At 43.4% G+C, this 20,454-nt stretch overlaps 1 pseudogene across 1 annotated transcript; it reads left to right on the top strand.

The window, feature by feature from the left end:
• The first annotated feature begins 15,034 nt into the window (after positions 1-15,034).
• LOC307111158 (oxysterol-binding protein-related protein 9-like) lies at positions 15,035-16,707 on the top strand (annotated as a pseudogene). Its single transcript has one exon. The product of its transcript is annotated as an oxysterol-binding protein-related protein 9-like (transcript).
• The last annotated feature ends 3,747 nt before the right edge of the window (positions 16,708-20,454 follow it).

Genomic DNA, 20,454 nt, shown 5'->3' on the forward strand with positions numbered 1-20,454 from the left:
GGAAATTTAGGGGATACTTGGAACTCAGGGGAGGAAAAACTGGAGAGAAGTGACATATAAAGGAGAATGACCCCCAGCAACATGACAGCTGGCAGAGCCTTCTGGAAAAAGAAAAGACTTTCGGGGCCTTATAGACTGATTTCCTAAGCCTTCAGTATAACTCCTTTAAAGAGTGCATGGGGACAAGAAAAAGGAAGGGACTGGGTCAATGCTTGGGGTCAGCAAGACAATCAGAGCGCTTTCTCCTCCAGGATTTGTAAATCTTGGAAACTGCATTTGGAGGATTGTGCTTAAATGTTAAAGAAATGGAGACCAGAGAACTTGGCAACATTTGGATTTAACACATGAAAATGGTAAAGTAATAAATTTTAGAATGACAGTGGGAGTGCAAAGGAAGGAAACAATTTCATATGCAATAGCACTGAGCTAGTCTGTATTCATGCACTCTCACACTGTCCTGTTGTTAACTCGCACTATTGCCTCTGACTAAAGCACCTTCCTAAGGTTCACCCAGATGCTACCTCCTTCTGGAAGACATTTGGACTCTTTCGGGCACACTCTGCTCTCACACACTTACCTCAATTAATTCCATCATCCAACTTTCTGAGACAAGCTTACTCACTGCACAGTCTCCCGAGTGAATGGTACACTAGACCCAAGAACAGGAGCTGTGTGTCTTTTTGTCTTTGTGACCTCAATGCCTAACACATTAGGTAGGACATAGTTGGTACTTAATCAAAGTTTCTTTCAATAAAGAGGACAATTTCAACTGGACTGTACAGGATGGTTGTGATCTGATTAAATGCACAAGAGGATCAAAGACATTTGAAGCAAGGGGAGCACAAGAAGGAGGGACATAAAAGGAATAGCCCGGCTAAACATGGTGGCCTGCATTTACCACTGCTGTCTTCTGAAATGCCCCTGAATTGCAAGGGACTTAAGGAACTTTCTAAAGAAAACAATTTTAAACTATGAAGTCAAAGGGCAAATAGCATTACAAAGTGAGCCCCTTTAGGGAAAATGGGAAGTAAATGAGGAGTTAATGTAGCTTAAAAGGAAGAAGACCAAGTGCCTAGAGGGGGATAAGCCAAAACACAGCCAAAACGCATGCCTGGGAAATGCATGCCTGGGAGAGCTTGGGTCTGAGGCCAAACAAATCATGGGCCTGAAAACAGGGAGATGAGTCAAATCTGAATACAAAACTTTGAGAGTCTAGACCCTTCCCCCATCCCATGGTGGACCACTAGAGAGGGTTGTTCTGTGGAGATTTTGGACCAGATTTGCCAGACCCTTAGTGGACATGCTATATCCTTCTTTAATATTCTTTGATATACTATGTATTCAATATACAAGTAACGTATACTTCCAGCCCTTTATACAAGACCCTTCACAACTCCAACCCCAGATTCAAGTGGAAAAGTCCAGTTTCGGGCCTGATCCCCAGTAGAACCCACTAGTTGGCAAGCCCACTCTGCACATAGCACTTGTAATCACCTTTATAGTGACACATTATGAACTAAAATTTTTTGAAAGCCAATACTCTCCCTTTGTTTCCCCTTTTAATACAATCTAATTTATGCACATCCTGCAGATGCTTAGTGTCAGTTGTAAAGTATAATTTAAAGACTAGATTCAAACAGAGATGTCTAGAGGAAACAGGAGAGTCCAGATCTAAAATGATTTATTGTGGGTCAAGCATCCCCCAGAGAGAAGCACAGAACTAAAGCAGGAGAAAGTTGGGTTTGTAATAGGAAATTATTGTAATTAAAATCTGGAGTTTACTATCTAAAGAAGCTGAGAAAACCCTACAGAGACCGTAAGGGGACTTCTAGGTAATAATGTCAAACTGAGACCTGATCAAAGATTTGTTTTACTTCTTAATAAAATAAAATATAAAATTAAATTTAAATTTTAAAAAATTTAATCAAAAAAAAAGTTTTACCCAAATTCAAATCAAGAAAAAGTAATATAACTTTCTGATCTAAATTTCAAAACTGGAAGCAAATGAAAGAAACAGACAATTCTCAAAAGACTTAGGGTCTCTGAGGATGATTGGGAAAAGATTCTCAATTTTCCAGTGTCTCCCATTTACAGACTTTTACCAGCTTGTCCTTTGCCACGTGATGCTGCTGATCATCCACTAGAGCTAGATTTGGCCACGTGACTTGTTTGGATCCATATGATATGTTAGAGGTCACGATGCAAATAGAGGCTTTAAATGTGCTTGTGACTCAACTTTTGGTTTCTTAGAGTGTTGTGATCCCACCAGGTAGCAGCTCCCTTCTGTCTTGGTCAAAGTAAAGATATGAAGCATCCCTGAAACAGGCTGGAAGCCTGGAGTCCAGCCAAGCACAGCACACCCAGCCTAATTAGACAAACTAGAGATTACTTATAGATTCCTGAGAATGAAAATAAATATTTGCAAAGCCACTGAGTGTTTGAGGTTGTTTATTGCACAGGATAAAAACTATTATAGTCTCTAACTTCATCTCCATCTCTTAGAAATCATACTAAGAGAAGATGAGTAGACAAAATTTTTTAATGTGCACTTATACCTGCTAATTTGGAGAAAAGCATATTGAGTACGGAAAGTGCAGGGAGGAGATTCTCAAGAGGAGCAGCATTTTTCTGCCACTACAAGAAGGCAGGATTGCAAACAAGGCAAGAAAATCACCACAACTTGGCCCCTGGATCCGGGTGAGACCACGCGACCCTGGGTCTGGGAGAGGCCACGTGCCCCTGGGTCCGGGGGAAGCTAGATCCCGGGTCCGGGCGAGGCCATGTGCCCCTGGATCCAGGTGAGGCTGGGTCCCAGGCCCGGGAGAGGCCACGCGCCCCTGTGTCCGGGTGAGGCCATGCGACCCTGGGTCCAGGTAAAGCTGAATCCTGGGTCTGGGCGAGGCCGTGTGCCCCTGGATCCGGGTGAGGCTGGGTCCCGGGTCCGGGTGAGGCTGTGGGCCCCTGGATCCGGGTGAGCCTGGCCCCGGGTCCAGGTGAGGCCGTGGGCCCCTGGATCCGGGTGAGCCTGGGTCCCGGGTCCGGGTGAGGCCGTGGGCCCCTGGATCCAGGTGAGCCTGGGTCCCGGGTCTGGGTGAGGCCGTGGGCCCCTGGATCCAGGTGAGGCCACGCGACCCTGGGTCTGGGAGAGGCCACGCGCCCCTGGGTCCGGGTGAGACCACGTGCCCCTGGGTCCAGGGGAAGCTAGATCCCGGGTCCGGGCGAGGCTGTGTGCCCCTGGATCCGGGTGAGGCTGGGTCCCAGGCCCGGGAGAGGCCACGCGCCCCTGGGTCCGGGTGAGGCCATGCGCCCCTGGGTCCAGGTGAAGCTGAATCCTGGGTCTGGGCGAGGCCGTGTGCCCCTGGATCCGGGTGAGGCTGGGTCCCGGGTCCAGGTGAGGCCGTGGGCCTCTGGATCCAGGTGAGGCCACGCGACCCTGGGTCTGGGAGAGGCCACACACCCCTGGGTCCGGGTGAGGCCACGTGCCCCTGGGTCCGGGGGAAGCTAGATCCCAGGTCCGGGCGAGGCCGTGTGCCCCTGGATCCGGGTGAGGCTGGGTCCCAGGCCCGGGAGAGGCCACGCGCCCCTGGGTCCGGGTGAGACCATGCGCCCCTGGGTCCAGGTGAAGCTGAATCCTGGGTCTGGGCGAGGCCGTGTGCCCCTGGATCCGGGTGAGGCTGGGTCCTGGGTCCGGGCGAGGCCATGGGCCCCTGGATCCGGGTGAGCCTGGGTCCCGGGTCCGGGTGAGGCCGTGGGCCCCTGGATCCGGGTGAGCCTGGGTCCCGGGTCCGGGTGAGGCCGTGGGCCCCTGGATCCGGGTGAGACCACGCGACCCTGGGTCTGGGAGAGGCCACGCGCCCCTGGGTCCGGGTGAGGCCAAGTGCCCCTGGGTCCGGGGGAAGCTAGATCCCGGGTCCGGGCGAGGCCGTTTGCCCCTGGATCCGGGTGAGGCTGGGTCCCGGGTGCGGGTGAGGCCGTGGGCCCCTGGATCTGGGTGAAGCCGTGCCCCTGGGTCCGGCCGAGACCAAAACAGAGGGAGTCGGACCTGCATTACCACCATTTGTCCACCATCCAGAGCTGAGGGGTCAGTGCCGACATGTACTCATAAGGAACTGGTGGACATTGATATTGGGTCTCAAAAGAACTGTTGGTCCAGAAAGAAACTCACTACAGACTGATTCATTTGCCTGTCAGCATAACTATTATTGCTCGTCGCACATTCAATTCTTATAAGTATATCTCTAGTGACACATGATTTCGCTCATCTAGGGGAAATGATGAACAACATAGACTGATGAACAAGAACAGAACCAGAAACAAGGAGGCATCGATCGGACTATCGGGCCTCAGAGGGAGGATAGGGGAGGGTGGGGGGAGGGGGGAGAGATCAACCAAAGGTCTTGTGTGCATGCATATGAGCCTAACCAATGGTTAAGTTCAACAGGGGGTTGGGGCATCCATGGGGAGGGGTGTGGGATGGGAATGGGGGGATGAGGACAAATATGTGACACCTTAATCAATAAAGAAATTTAAAAAAAATAAATAAATAAATAAAATAAAATCACATTACCAAAAAAAAAAAAAAAGAAAATCACCACAACTGAATTAGGGATCTCTAAAGCCTAGGGCTTCCATGCCCTTTGGGAGCAGAACAGACCTAGGCAGAGTAAGCCCTGGTGTAGGACAAGCCAAGGGCTCCAAGAAAGGCTTCGCACAGCCCAGTAGAATGTTGCTGCAGCGCCCAGCCACACACCTTCAACTGCACAGGTTCTGGTTATATAAAAAGAACAAGAGTGCACAGGAAGCAATCTTTAGGATTTAGAACTGTGAGTCATAGAGAAAGACAGACAGGTCTTAGGTAAAGTGGGGAGTTTGAGAGAATTTATGTTTACTACATTATATTGACTAGAAAGTGGGCAGAGCCATTCATGCCTAACTAGATCTAAACATGGCACGGTAGCTAAGCAAACACTAAAGCAGAAGAAACAATACAAAGAAAGAGAGAGGAATAGAGGGGAGGAAGAAAGGGAGAAGGCATGGCAGATAAAGGGCACAATCAAAAAGAAGGAAGGAAAATATAATCCAGGAAGAAAAGACAAATTCCCATTGAGTGCTTCTTGCTACAGAAGAATCTAAGAAAAACATAAAGTTAAAGCAATAATTCAAAGTCAAAATGAATAAGTAATGGAATGAAATGAAAGGGAGACTGTGGAACTAAGACAAAATAGAGATCAATACAAAATCATTGCAGAAATAATAAGTAGAAATAGTGAGGAGATGAAGAGAAGAACAACAAAAATTACTGACAGAGAAAAGCTAACTTAGTTATAGCACATGGGAAGGAGAAAGTTTTTCTTGACCTCTTAGGGTCCCTGGTGGGGTCTGAAAATTAAATGGACCAACACAGACTAACAGGAGAATTTTTACATATACATGGAAACCTTCATAAGAGAATGAAGACATGAGGAAGTGACCAGAGCAGAAAGCTTTTATACCTTACAAAGAAATTGTGCATTTGTGAAAAATTTGCAATACAAAAGGGTCTGGGCTGGGGTGGTCTACCTAGGACTTAACTAGGAAGATAAGGGTCAGTTTAGCAAGGTTTGTTTGCAGACTCCTCTGGTGCCAGCTCTGGAGTTTGTCTCCAGACAAGGGAGACTTCCTTTCCTGCCTTTACTCCTTGTTTTTTCTGCATTTACTTCTTCTTAATTGCCTTCAGCTCAAAATAATCTTTATGTCAGAGGCATATTTTGGGGTGACATATTCTGATTTCCTTCAGTGGAGGAAATGAAAGCAAAGATATAAAATCAATTGAGAGGATATAGAGGAACAACAGCAATATAACAAGATAAAGAACTCAATACATAGAACTAAAAAGATAGTAAAAAACACAATAGAAGAAAATTATCATGACATAAAGGTACAACTAAACCTGAAGACAAAAGGGCACAAAATCGATATAAATGATTATATGACATGTTCTCAAGAAGATATTTATTCCAACAATAAAGATTCCTTCAGTCATGGCACTGTTATCACCTGTGGAGAAGAAATATGTATCTCAAGTTCAACAATTCCTGCAGACTCCTTTCAATTTATTTCTTCCATTAAATTGAATACCCCTAAGGGATGAAAATGAAGCTGTGCTCAGGCTTCCCAAAAACAATATCCAATGCCAACAGGCAAAGGAGCAATGTCTACAAGGTTCTTAGGCAAAGAGAGATGGACACAGCCAAGTAATCCTCCAGCATGAATACAAGACAGACATTTTCCAACAGGAAAGAACAGAAGAAAGAGAGGACCTGTATATCTCTGGAGGGAGGGGAAAGTGGGATTCCTAACCACATCCAATTAGTCAAAAAATAAATGGAGAAGCTGTGATTTTAAAATTACACAACCCTTGATAGAAAGTGTAACCCAGGAATTTTACGACTAGACAATTTTTCCTTTGAGTATGCAGCAAAGGGGCGAATCAGGAAATAAAACTGTAAGCCCTCCTACATAATAAATCCAACTCAATAAGAAAGGAATTGAAATTTTAAAAAGAAGTGGAGAAACTTTAATTTAAAAATATTAGTGGTGGGCCTTAACCCATCTATTTAAAAGACCAAAAGTCCCAGATAATTATGGTTACAGAATAGAATAAATCACCAGCCTTGATCATTTAAACATTCAAATGAGTAATGGGAATTCAGAGGAGGTAGAATCGGAAGACTGCATATCTCCTCATTCATCTGAGTAGGAAGTCAACCATTCCACCCAAAATTGAAAACAGGACTTTAAAGCAAAAGAATCCCTAGTGTTTTTATCATCTTTCTTCCCCTTAATTTCAGAGGAACTGTTTTTAGGAACTGTTATCACCTGTGGAGAAGAAATATGTGTCTGGCGTTCAACAATTCCTGCAGGCTCCTTTCAATTTGTTTCTTCTGTTAAATTGAATTGAATATTTTTTAAATATAGCTTTCATTTGTGTAACATTAGTTCTCTCTTTTTTCACCCTATGGAAATATTCACAAAGACACATGCAAGAAGGAATAAATAAGATTTGGGGAATGATGTGCAATTAATGATGTGCAAATGAGAGTTACTCTAGACCAAGGGTTAATAAACTATAGCCCTAAGGCCAGATCTGGGCCTAAATAAAGTTTTATTGGAACACAATCAACTGTGGTCATTTGCATGCTGTCTATGGCTGCTTCCCTATCACCACAGCAGAATTCAGCTGTAGTGACAGAGACTACTGGGCCTCCAAAGGTGACAATATTTACTATCTAGATATTTGCAGAAAGTTTGGTGACTCCTGCTCATCAATGGTGGGATCAGGGGGTATACGTGTTTGGATTTGGGGTTTTGCTTTCTTTTTTATTATTTGTTTTAGTGCATAGAATTTTTCATGAGAATTGTGACTTTTAATAAAGGAATAAAACCACTTTTGTATTTACAGAAGACTGCCCTCCACTCATGGGTGGGATTTAGGCTAAGTGCCCTTGTGGCTCAGCTAGAGATTCGCATACTCCTTTTCACACAATGCCCTTCCGTCTGAGAGGCTGGCGTTTCTGGGAAGAAGACTCAACACAAAGCTGGCTGGCAGCTGTGGAAATCTGGGCCAGCTTGTCAGGTGCCCAACCGAACAAGGCAGCTATGTCCCTGGTTTCGGCAAACAATTTGAGAACAGCATCCAAATAAGAAGGTGGGTAGGAGAAGGCAGGGGAGGAGAAAATGTTTTCTCTATTTAGTGTTTGCCAAAATCACAACCTTCAGCAAATATCACATAACTCATTTAAAAAGTCCTCCTTTACTGAAACTAAAATGGAAATGGCCCAAGAATCAGAAGAAAAGAAAAGCTAATCAGTCCTGCTCCTGTGTTTAAAATCTCTTTCTCAACTGCATGCTCATGTTCCCATGCCCAAATAAAGGCCTTTCTGCTCAAAGATTCAGACTATAAAATGTTTCAGAGTCCGCACAGCCAAAGAAGGGTGGCACGGTCTGCAAAATACCAGCTGGTCCATGGGAGACCTTGTCACACCGAGAGCTGGGACAAGAAGAAAGAAGCTGCCCACACGTGTCCACCACTTTGAGCCTCTGACCTTCAGTCTGGCCACTTCTCTCAAAGCTTTTCCACCAGGGAAACCTCCATGAGGATTTAAGCAGCCAACGCACTCCCCATGCGGGAGGAACGCCCAACCCTGTTCTGCATATCACTTCGCCCAGCATAAATTATTAATTAATTACAGAGCATTCCAAGGGCAGAGGCATCGTTCCACAGGATGAGCTATCGGCCGTTAGAAAAAAAGAGAAAGATTAAGATCCATGAGTTAGAGGTTTCATGATTCAAAGGGTTGTCTCTCTTAAAATAATTAATAATGTTGGTTTGATTCCCTCCCTGAATAAATATGCTTATTCTAAGAACAGTAAAGCTCCCCATGTTCAATAGCAACCAGAATAAAAAGGTCTCTGACAGAAACCTTCTGTTTGCTTCCTGATTAGAAAGCAACTTTGTTTTTTTAGGGAAAGGAAAAAATCTATATTAAAGACTGTTTTTACTAAAAATGCTAACTGATCAATTATCTAAAAGCAAAAACTGCAAACAAATTTTCTTCCTGCTTCTCCGGGGTTCTTACACGATGAAAATCAGTGTTTTTAGGTAGCACTAAAAAAGTTGAAGTTGTCTAAGAAAAATGCTTATAAATTCTTACCATGAATCATAAAAGCTGGAAGAGATTTCTTCTGGAGATTTTACCATTTTTGCTCAGATTTCACAGATCCTCCCTACTGTTTCATCAGTGAGGCTAATGCTCAGTAAAATCCAGCGTAATCTCTCAAATACACACAAATCCTCCGCTCTGTGTGTATTTCCACTACCCGTCCCAACCCCCCAAATACCTCTGGGGGAAAATAAAGAATCCAGACCAACATAGCCATTCTTCTTATTTATTTTAAAATTTTTAAATGTATTTTTATTGATTTCAGAGAGGAAAGGAGAAGAAACATCAATGATGAGAGAGAATCATTGATTGGCTGCCTCCTGCACGCCCCCCACTGGGGATCGAGCTTGAAATCAGACATGTGCCCTTGACCGGAATCGAACCCGAGACCCTTTAGTCTGCAGATCTGCATTCCATCCACTGAGCCAAACAAGCTAGGGCTATTTTATTTTATTAAATATGTTTTGTTGATTCTTTTAGAGGAAGAGGAAGGAAGAAAGAGAGAAACATTAATCAGCTGCCCCCTGCATGCCCCCAACTGGGGATCGAGTCCACAACCTGGGCATGTGCCCTGACTGGGAAGTGAACCAGCGACCTCTGGTGCATGCGATGATACCCAACCAACTTAGCCACACAAGCCAGGGCAAAGTTGCCATTCTTTTTAAAGATGAGGGGAAACTTTCAAATATGTTTCAAATTCCCTCAACTGAGCCACAAAATGCTGAGGTCCAGTGAGACGCATGTCTTCACCCATGGGCAGGTCAGACATCAGCCAAGACACTAAGAGCAATTAAAAACAAACAATTTGTGATTCTAGATCAGAAATCCAATCCCATTACTAAAGCCCAGACGTTGCATGTTCCATTAATTATTTAAGTCAAACTGAAATACCCGCATAGAAAAAATAGAACTAAGTGAGAGTCTTTGGGGTTTCAAATTATAAGGAAGCTCTACATATTTAACTCTATTCTTTGCATGTCTAGACATCTTTCATTATATGCTTAACATTCTTTTTAGCCTCTGAATTTGTTGTATTCCTCTAAAAAGTGTAACATTGTCTTGATGAACAATTACTAACTTACTACCGGGTCATCTTGATCCTGTTGAGTCCTGGGTTTTGGCTTTGTTGAAACAGGTCTTTTTCATTATTGCTCAATCCTATGGCATATCCCTTATTCCTAGGACATGGTCCTGCCTCCTGAGGTGAGCCTTTCTGGGGTCTCAAATAAGTGTGAAGCTCCACTTGGGCTGGATCAGAACTCCCACATCTCCCTTACATGTGCAACTTCTAAATTCACATTCACCTCTCGGTTCCCTAGGAGTTATTCTTCGTTGACTTTGCAAAGTCTCATTTAGTGCATATGTAGCTAAAGATTGGGCAAATAACCTGCAGGAAACAAATGCCTACAGATTTGGGGGCTATTTCTCTTCCGCGTCCTGCTTCTATGGTGCCCAATCCTGCAAGTTTCAGCGGACTTAGCTGCCCTGACCTTTATCGTTCTTTCTCCACCCCACCAGGCTGCCACCCTCTGTTTAGGCCCCATGTCCCGACAGTTAGAAGGATGCCTCAGATAAAAAGTCAGCATGAAAGTGGTCCTCACCTTGTGTGCTTCCCACAGTCCTGTGATGCCCACTGCCCAATGCCTGAGAATAGTTGTTCATATGCTTTCGCCCAGTTTTACAGCTGTTACTGGTAGAAAAATAAATCTGTTATTCTGTCTTGTCAAGAACTAGAAGTCCTATGTATCTTTCATACTTTTGTTTCCTACATATTTTAACATGTCAGTAATTTTCATTATTCTAGGAATAACAAAGACCTCTAAGTTAAAGTCATCAACAACCAGTTTAGAATCAGCTCTGGGCTGGGAGTGAGGACACCAGGTTCCTCCATCAGTTCCTTCACTGCCTCGCTGTCATTTAAGCTCCCTAAACCTCAGTGTTGAACTCTGTAAAACACACTAAGCTACATGATCACCGATTCTCTTTCAGCTCTAGCACATTCTGACCCTTCTACTCTCATTATGAACATTGGACTAATGAGATGTACTATTCAGGAATCCAAGCAGCAGTTCTTTGCAAAGGGAAAGTCCTTCCTGTAGCTCTCCATCCACAAGAAACGCGTTGGGCCTGCACGCCCTCCAGCAGTCCTCTCTATGTTTAAATGATGGTGCAGGGAAGTTCAGGTCAACACAGAGGGTGGGAGTCTACGAGCACAGCACTGTGGACCAGTCAGACTTCAAAGACCAACTGGCCTGATGTCCAAACTCTCTTACAAAGAGGTCTTATCATTTCATTTCTCTGAACCTATTTCCTCCTCTGCAGATGGCTAACATGATGCTAACTTGCAGAGCTATCCTGGGAATTAAATGAGATAATGTATATTTTAAGGGTAATCATGGAAGGCTTCTTTTTTTTTACTGATATACTCCCAGTGGCCTCTGAGAAATGGCAACTCATACATTAAGTTTTGAAATCCCTTCCCCACCATCCTATCTCCACCTTCACTTGCTTTACTGCCACTACCACCACCACTATGCGACAAGCACAGGGAGCAGTGGCCAGCAGCACCACCACCCTCCGCCCAGAGCGATACCTTATCACCTATCCCCTTCCTTAGAAAGTAATCAGAGTTGTTTTTTTTCACTCTAGATGAAAAAGCATTGGGAATGTTTTGATTAATTAACTTTACCACAAAAAAAGAAATGGAATACTTTTTTTTTTTTAACTGCGAAGGAGAAACATCTCAACCCTGGTCTCCTCAATCTCTCCACCTGCCAAAATGTTCCCAGAACTAGCAACCCTTTCAGCAACTAGAGAAGGGTCCCTGAGCCTGAGCCATTCATGGAGCACGGGTCCTAATGGAGAATGACTGAGAACTAGGAACTGCCCCAGAGAACCTACTGGGGTGCTCTCTGGACTGAATGAGGCTCTATGAGGAAAATCACCTCCCTCTGAAGTGCACCAACTTCTTGTACTAGGTGATGATGGGGCAGGTATCCCATTAAACAGCAGGGGCACAATCTGTGTTTAGAAGCGCCCCCAAGTGGCAAGAAACAGCCACTACAGAGGGTTGACCAACACTAGGCTTTATCCCCACTTGAAAATGGAAGTTGGGAGAAATTTCCTTTTAGACTGCAAATATTTCCAAAGGTCAGTGGATAATCCAGAAAGAAGGGACCCCTGATCCTATGTGTTTGTTCTACATCAGTTCACACCTATTATATCCATGAAGAGCAAAACACATACTGGTAACTACTCAATAAGTTATTATAATGAATAAATGTGAGCTGAATTAAATAAGGACAAAGAAATATATACAATGGGGACAGAATTATTAGACAAAGTGATATTCACTGAAATATGCTATATAATAAAAGCCTAATATGCTAAGTGTCCCGTGGTCCAGTCAGCCATTCAACCAATCAAAGCATAATATGCTAATGATATGCTAAGGCCACTCAACTGCTTGCTATTACATGCACTGGCAACCAGGAGGCAGATAGTTGGCCTGTTGACCAGTTGCTATGATATGCACTGACCACCAGGCAGCAGACGCTCTGAACGGTAGGTTAGCTTGCTGCTGGGGTCTGGCCGATCGGGACTGAGTGAGATGGGCCAGACACGCCCTGTAGCCCTCCCACATCACTCCCCGGCCCTGAATGTGCATTGGTGGGGTCCCTCGGCCTGGCCTGTGCCCTCTCGCAATCCAGGCTGAGGGTGTCTCCTCCCCAGTTCACCCCCCCCCTCCAGTGCACAAATTTCATACATCGGGCCTCTAGTAACCTTCATAAAGATAAGATGTGTGTTTGTTTTGTCCACTGCTGTATCTTCAGCATTTAGAACTATGCCTAGTGTGTATGGCTTAGTAAATATTAGTTTATTTGAATGTTAAATGAATTGGGGAGAAAGAAGAACTTCTTGTCACATGGCTACACCCCAACCCCCTTCCTGTCCAATATATTTACCAGCAGCTTAAGGAAAGACCTAGAAGGCCCGCTTACCAAATCCACCCACAACACCAAGAGGGGGGAAATGTTGATATGATGATGACCTGAATCATATTGCCGTATCTACATGCTAAGCCAGAAACCAACAAGATGAAATGTAATTCATACAAATTCCCACATACAGGCTGAAAAAAAGATAAAGTGTACAATTTCAGGGTGGAAAAGGCCTGGCTTGCAGCAGTCTCTAAGGACAAGACTTGAAAGTTTTAGTTGGAAGCAAGGCCTGTATTGGCAACAACTGACCCTGTCAAAACACTTGTGCACTGACAGATGGCCTCATTGGAAGGGAGTGTCCAGAATGAAGATGAAATGGGGAGTAGTTCCATGGTGCCACGGATAAAATGTCACATTCATCTGGGGTCTAACATGGGTCATATGGAGTGGGCCCAGAGGGGGGTCACTGGATCTAATGGATAAAATAATAAGGAAGAATCTTGAAAACATATCATCTGTCCTCGTCAATTAGGCTCATTGGAGCCAAGCGTCCTGGGTTTGATTCCGGTCAAAGGTGCATACCTCAGTTGCAGGTTCCTCCCCAGCCTGAGCCCTGGTCAGGGAGCATGCAGGAGGCAACCAATCAAAGTGTTTCTCTCCCATCAATGTTTCTCTCTGCCTTTCCCTCTCTCTTTCACTCTCTCTAAAATCAATGGGAAAATATCCTTGGGTGAAGATTTTAAAAAAGAAAAATAAAATATATCATCTGAAGAACAACTAAAAACAAAAGAATGAGGGTTGGTTGTAGAGAAGAAAGGGCTCCTGAGGAACAAGACCATTTTCTTCAAATATGTATAGAATTTCTGTTGATTCTGTACACCCAAAAAATAAAACTAGGGCTAATAGATAGGAATTAAAAGGAGGCTTAAGAATAATTTCTCACAATCTACAGCTGTTAATAAATGGAATCGGCTGTCTCAGGAAATTGTGGTTCCTTATCATTGGAAGGAAGTAGGTGACATGAGAATTTGTATGCGCTGCGTGCCTGCTGTGTGCCAAGCACTGGACTGGAGGATTTATGTAATCTCATTTCTTCTTCACATTCATCCTCTGAAATAAGCATTTATTATTAATGCAGGATCTTCATATGCAACACCATCCACCTGTATATGGGTAGTTAATTGATTTTTTTAAGTTAAAGTAGGGAGTCATAAAAGATGATACCAACATGCTTTAAAATTTTAACTTAATACATATGCGTGTCCTTCCATTCCACAACTGTGGTGTTGACCTAAGGCCTTCTTCGGGGGAAAACTGCTTATTGGATCCACCTGGTCTTTATTTTAAAAACTCTACTTCTATGTATCAAGGTTACCAGTTTCCATTTCTTAGAAGTAGAGTGAGAACTTAAACTCTCTTAAGAAGCATCTGAGTTGGAGACTTTTTCCAGGTTTCTATCATTTTCCCCAGGTCTTTACAACCATCTTCTCTATGCCTAATTCAAAAGCTAGTTTTTACCATATCATCCAGTAATTCCACTTCTGGGGATATATCCAAAGGAAATGAAATTGTTACCTTGAAGAGATATCTGCACCCCCATGTTCATTGTAGCATTATTCACCTCAACCAAGACATGGAAACAACCCATGTTCATTGATGGATGAATGGATAAAGAAAATGTAGTGAGTCTGGTGGATGCTTCTTTGACTTTAGATCTATTTTTGTTCATCAGTTTGTTGTTCATTAGCTTCCACATATGAGTGAGATCATGTGATACTTAGCTTTCTCTGACTGGCTTATTTCACTCAGCGTAATGCTTTCCAGGTCCCTCCATGCTGTTGCAAATGGCAGGGAGTTCTACACACAATAGGCGACCAAAGTAAGCATTCTTTGAGGATGATTGCTGGGGGCAAGGGTGGGTGTGTCCACGTGAAGCAGCAGCCCCTAACTCAGCCCCTTTTCCAGCCCTGCCCCGCCTGATGAATGCCTTATAGGCAAGTTACGTCATGCCCTTTGCTGTCATTGGCAGCTCCCAAGATGACGTCCATCATGAATGGGCCACTGAGCACCTGGACTAACATGATGAAGGGCTGGCAGTACGTTGGTTCGTGCTGGACCACAATGCAGGGCTGCTCCCCTGCTACACGTCCAAGGACAAAATGTTTGAGAGGCTCTCGCCAAGGCTGTGTGAGACTCAGAGAAGCTGTGATTGGTATAGACGATGAGGACGACAGCAACTTCACAATAGCTGTTGAGCAGAAAACCATCCATTTCCAGGCTCGGGTGTAATGTGGAGAACCATGCAGATGGAATTATAAGTACTATGAATCCTGTAGATGCAACCTAGTCCTTAGGGACCTGTGATCAACACAGTGCCTTCCCAGACTGTATTACCTTCAGACCCTGGTCAGTTGTGTATGTTAGAACAGCATCCATCTTCCCTACCAGTTGGACCTGTATTAGCTACCTTGGGACATCATCAGACTCCAACACCAAATAATACAGGCAGTGGGCACTCACCACCTAGTAGCAGTCTAACTTCTCCAAGCCATATCAGCTTGTCTCCAAGTACGGTCCCAGAGTTCTCTTATTCTAGCAGTGAAGATGAATTCTATGATGCTGATGAATTTCATCAAAATGGCTCATCCCCAAAGTGCTTAATAGATTTCTCTGGATCTGCTTCTGTCTTGACCCATAATAGCTCAGGAAATAGTCTAAAGTATCTAGATACCACAGAATCCATTCATTCTTCCATGTCCAATGGAACAAGTGCTGCTGACCTTTTCAATTCCTATGATGATAGAGATGATGAAGGGGAGTCTGGGCCGGTGGAAAAGCACAAGGGTTATCATGCATCTCTTGTCACAGGTTAGGCTTGGAATGGATCTTACTAAGGTAGTTCACCCAACATTTATTCTTGAAAGAAGATCTCTTTTAGAAATATATGCAGACTTTTTTGCACATCCGGACCTGTTTGTGAGCATTAGTGACCAAAAGGATGCCAGAGACCGAATGGTTCAGGTTGTGAAATGGTACCTCTCAGCCTTTCATGCAGGAAGGAGAGGATCGGTTGCCAAAAAGCCATACAACCCCATTTTGCATGAGATCTTTCAGTGCCACTGGATATTACCAAATGATACCGAAGAGAACACAGAACTTGTTTCAGAAGGATCAGTTCCCGGGGTTTCCAAAAACAGTGTAACATTCGTGGCTGAGCAGGTTTCCCATCATCCACCCATTTCAGCCTTTTATGCTGAGTGTTTTAACAAGAAGATACAATTCAATGCTCATATCTGGACCAAATCAAAATTCCTTGGAATGTCAATTGGGGTCCACAGCAGGGCTGTGTCTCGTGCCTAGGACCATGACGAACATTACATTTTCACAGTCCCCAATGGTTATGGAAGGTCTATCCTCACAGTGCCCTGGGTAGAACTAGGTGGAGAATGCAATATTAATTGTTCCAAAACTGGCTATAGTGCAAATATTGTCTTCCACATGAAATCTTTGTAAGATTTCTGGGCAAGAAGTACAGAATTACTACTGAGATTTTTTTTCTCCAAATGACATGAAGTCCTTTGTTCAATTGAAGGGGAATGGAATGGTGTCATGTATGCAAAATATGCAACAGGGGGAAATGCAGTTTTTATAGATACCAAGAAGTTGCCTATAATCAAGAAGAAAGTGAGAAAGTTGGAAGATCAGAATGACTATGAATCTTGCTGCCTGTGGAAGGATGTCACGTTCAACTTAAAAATCAGAGATAGTGACGCAGCAACTGAAGCCAAGCATAGCCTTGAAAAAAGACAAAGAGCTGAAGCCCGAGAAAGGAAGGAGAAGGAAAGTCGATGGGAGGGGAAGACGGAGAATGTTGGATTTACGATGAACCATCCCTGAAACGTACGTCTTGGTGCTGCCAAGCATTAGGTTGGGAGATGCAAAGTCTACACGTGATAACCAGGGCAGTGGGCGTAATTAAGCAGCGGTCTTCCTTTGGGAGAACTTACTCCCTTCTTATTGCAGTGGTTCCTGTCTCAGGGCTACTGGATTTCCGATGCAGATGAACGATTAAAGTGAGAAACGCTTCCCCTTTTCCTCTTTTGTGGCAGTTACAATTTTGACTTTAGTCCTGAGAAAAACTTGAGGTTTTGAAAACATCATATCTGCTCCTTTTCCAAACCCCAGGCTTTGAAAAGCATTTATAAATCCCAGTCTCAAACTCTGTACTCTAGTACTGCTATTGAGATATACATCATGTTTCCTAGTTCATATAATCTTGGGATATATATATATATATATATATATATATATATATGTGTGTGTGTGTGTGTGTGTGTGTGTGTGTGTGTGTGTGTGTGTGTATACATACATATAGGATATACCTGATGCCATATTTTTCATAAATATTCCATCTACTATAAATATTGGTTCCTCTGACTTGTTTTAGAAAATTAGTGTAATGTATTAAAATCAAGTGTTAGGGAATTTCATGGTGTCACCTACAATAACTTTTATTTTGGAATTGTATCTAACTCTAGGTTACAGTTTAATTATACTTGGTGCTTCTTAAGGCTTCATAAAGTATTTTTTCCAACCTTAAAAAAAGAAAGAAAATGTGGTGTATAATATGTACAATGGAATATTATTCAGCCATTAAAAAAAGGAAATCCTGCTGTTTGTGCAACATGGATATACCTAGAGGGGGTTATACTAAGTGAAGTAAGTTGAACAGGGAAAAACAAATACTAAGTGATCTCACTTATATGTAGAATCTTTAAAAAGTTGACCTCACAGAAGCAAAGAGTAGAATGGTGGTTGCCAGGGGGTGGAAGTAATTGGAAGATGTTGGTCAATGTGTACAAATTTCCAGTTGTAATATAAGTAAGTTCTGGGAATGCAATGTACAGCATGGGACTATAGTTAATAATGCCATATTGTCACTTTTCAAAAGAGGACATAGGAAGTCCAAGAGACATATGAAAACGTGCTCAAAGTTACTAATCATCCGAGAGATGCAAATCAAAACGACAGTGTGGTACCATCTCACACCTGTCAGAATGGCTTTCATCAACAAATCAACAAAGGACAAGTGCTGGTGAGGATGTGGAGAAAAAGGAACCCTCGTGCACTGCTGGTGGGAATGCAGACTGGTGCAGCCACTGTGGAGAACAGTATGGAGTTTCCTCAAAAAACTAAAAATGGAACTCTCATCTCACCCAATAATCCCACTTCTCGGAATATATCCCAAGAAACCAGAAACACCAATCAGAAAGGATATATGCACCCCTATGTTCACAGCAGCACAATTTACAATAGCTAAGATTTGGAAACAACCTAAATGCCCATCAGCAGATGAGTGGATTAGAAAACTGTGGTACATCTACACAATGGAATACTATGCCGCTATAAAAAAGAAGGAACTCCTACCATTCGCAACAGCATGGAGAGCATTATGCTAAGCGCAATGAGCCAGTCTGAGACAGATAAATATCACATGATCTCACTCATTTGTGGAATACAATGAACAACATAAACTGATGAACAAAAATAGATTCAGAGACAGAGAAGCATAGAACAGACTGTCAAACCTCAGAGGGAAGGCAGGGGAGGGTGGGGAGATGTAGAGATCAACCAAAGGGCATATAAGCATAATCAATGGGCACAGACACAAGAGGGGTGAGGGCCTGTGCGGGGGTAGGGAGGAACATGGGGGGGGGGGGAGACATATGTAATACCTTAATCAATAAAGAATAAAATTTTTAAAAAGACTCTTGTGTATTTGAAAGTTGCTAAGAGAGTTATCACCACAAAACAAAATTATAACTACGTGAGTTGATGGGTGCATTAACTACCTAATTGTGATAATCATTTCATATATGTACATATATCAAATCATCATGTGTGCACCTTAAACTTACACACTGTTATATGTTTACTACATCTCAATAAATTTGGGGGGAGGGAACCAGTTTTTTATCAACTCACCTGTTCTAAGTCTTTACATTGCATTCAACCATTTCAGAGCAAATGGAAATAACTGTTTTCTTTGACATCCATATTTCCCCAATTTACATAATGTTAGGTTTGATTATGTGAATGTAGTATCGCGTAGAGCTGGCATGGACTGGTTTGGGAGAGAATACGACAGCCTGTGGGAAGCCTGCCCCTCAACTGCTGGATGTGTCCCTGCGTAGTTCCATGAACATCTCCAGCCACGCCTGAACAGTATGCCATAGACACCTGTCAGCTCACAGAGTGGACAGAGAGGGCCAAGCTGGAGAGATGGTTAAATGGAGATCTGCTAAGCAAACTGCTACTCTACCTCTCAATGCTAGAGTGTCCTGGCCTCGGAGAATAAGTAATTCACTCAGTCAAATAACCAGTGAGTCCCTTCTATTCCAAATCCACGCTCTCTTCATGGGGGACCCTAAAAGAGTTTGAGGGATCACTGAACGAACCACAAACCTTGCCCTGTGAAGGGCCCCAGTATTGGGAAGTGGGGAGCTGAGTGATCTCCAAGGACCCTCTGAATCTGTGAGAATCTCTACTTCACTAGGGCTCTGGGTTTGTCTGGGACTAGAAAGTTGTACTGTATTTTAAACAGTCCATCAATGTGTCCCTGCAGCTGCATGTACTAAAAGATATGAGATTAAAACATCAAAGTGTAGTCCTAACTGGTTTGGCTCAGTGGATAGAGTGTCGGCCTGCGGACTGAGGGGTCCCGGGTTCGATTCTGGTCAAGGGCATGTACCTTGGTTTGCAGGCACATCCCCAGTGGGGAGTGTGCAGGAGGCAGCTGATCAATGTTTCTCTCTCATCAATGTTTCTAACTCTATATCCCTCTCCCTTCCTCTCTGTAAAAAAAAATCAATAAAATATATTTTTAAAAAAGCAAAACATCAAAGTCTAGACCTCAAACTAAAAGTAAAAAGTCATTTTTGAGATAATAGTGGAGAAATTTGAGTATGGACCAGGAATTAGATAATACCTAGAAGTTTATAATTAACATGTAATAATAGCATAGAAATTAAGAAGAAAATGCTTCATATTGGGGATAAATGACCAGATGCTTGGATTTTGCTTGAAAATATCTTATGGGAGACAGACCCAAAGAAAGTGTGAGTAGGTGAAACAACCATAGAAAAACTGTAATAATTATCAAATCTAGGTAATAAGGACTCATAATGCTATTCTCTTTACTTTTGTACATACATTTTTTTCATAATAAAAAGAATTTAAAAATCTAAAGCTGAGATCCCGTGGTTATGAGGTGAGGCCCACCACCCTCGTCAGTGGTAAAGCCTGGATTGGAGGAAGAATGGGCCTCACCAGGCGTGGAACCCGCTTCCTGCCCCCAGAAGGCCCTACAGCAGCTTGAGGAAACAAATGCAGACAGATCTCAGTTACTTAAAGGAGTAGATTCGAAGGCATTGCTTCACACACGGTTATCACTTCCACAATCACAGTTTCTCACTGGAACCAAAAAAAAACAAACAAAAAAAAAAAAAACAGCATTCCCAGACATTGGACTGCACCCCCAAGCGTTCTCCTGGGAGCATATGACACATGCAGACTCCAGGGATCCAACCAGACCCACAGAGCAGACTGAGCCGTGGCAGCGCCCCTGGGGGTCTGGATGTTTAATTTACTTACCCAGTGAAACTAGGGCAGCCCTGAACTGGGGTCCCTGGATCCTCCAAAGGGGATCAGCATCCCAATTTCACCAAAGAGGAATTTGGCCTAGAAGGGCCCTGTCACCCGCCCAAGGTCATCTCCCCTGCGACCTCCCCTCATTTTTACAACCTTGCCCT

Source organism: Cnephaeus nilssonii, assembly GCF_951640355.1.
Source record: "Cnephaeus nilssonii genome assembly, chromosome: 14".
Lineage (NCBI taxonomy): Eukaryota > Metazoa > Chordata > Mammalia > Chiroptera > Vespertilionidae > Cnephaeus > Cnephaeus nilssonii.